The 916-nt window shown below is 38.8% G+C and overlaps 1 non-coding gene across 1 annotated transcript; it reads right to left on the bottom strand.

Annotated features, from left to right (window-relative positions):
- Positions 1-200: 200 nt before the first annotated feature.
- LOC132358024 (U6 spliceosomal RNA) lies at positions 201-304 on the bottom strand. The gene has a single exon (XR_009500387.1). It is a non-coding gene; the product is annotated as a U6 spliceosomal RNA (small nuclear RNA).
- Positions 305-916: the final 612 nt, after the last annotated feature.

Below are 916 nucleotides of genomic sequence, written 5' to 3'. Positions count from 1 at the left end.
AATAAGTGAATAAATAAATATTTAAAAAAATAAGTGTTGACAAGGATATGGAGAAATTGGAACTCTTTTTTAAAAATATAGAATACGGAATTCCCCGGTGGTCCAGTGGTTAGGACTCTGCACTTTCCCGCCAAGGGCCTGGGCTCAGTCCCTGGTTGGGGAACTAAGATTCCACAAGCCATTCTGTGTGGCCAAAAAAAAAAAATATGGAATATTTCATGAATTTTCATGTCATCCTTGCACAGGGGTCATGCTAATCTCTGAATCATTCCAATTTTAGTATGTGGGCTGCTGAAGTGAGCACAAATTAGAACTCTTATACATTGCTAGTGGAAATGTAAAGTGGTGTAGTTGCTTTGGAAAACAGTTTTGCAGTTCCTCAAAATGTTAAACAAGAGTTACTCTATGACCCAGCAATTCCACTCCTGGGTATATTCCCAAGAGAAATGAAAACATATGTACACACAAAAACTTGCACATGAATGTTTATAGCAGCATTATTTCTAACAGCCAAAAGGTAGAAACAATTCAAATGTCCACCAACTGACAAGTGGATAAATAAAATGTAGTATATCCATGCAATGGAATATTATTTGGCCATAAAAAGGAATGAAGCACTGATACATGTTACAATGTGGATGAACCTTTAAAATATGCTAAGTTAAAGAAGCCAGTCACCAAGGACCACATATTGTATGATTCCATACACATGAAACGTTCAGAATAGGCAAATATATAGAGATAGAAAGTACGTTAGTCCTTGCCAGGAGCTGTGGGGAGAGGGGAATAGGGAGTGACTACCAATGGGCAGTGAGCTTTTTTTTTTTTTTAATTTTTTGGCTGGACCGTGCAGCATGTGGGATCTTAGTTCCCCGACCAGGGATCGAACCCACACCCCTTGCAGTGGAAGCATGGA

The sequence above is a fragment of the Balaenoptera ricei genome, chromosome X (assembly GCF_028023285.1).
Source record: "Balaenoptera ricei isolate mBalRic1 chromosome X, mBalRic1.hap2, whole genome shotgun sequence".
Taxonomy (NCBI): Eukaryota; Metazoa; Chordata; class Mammalia; order Artiodactyla; family Balaenopteridae; genus Balaenoptera; species Balaenoptera ricei.
This window is presented reverse-complemented; position numbering and strand designations above follow the sequence as displayed.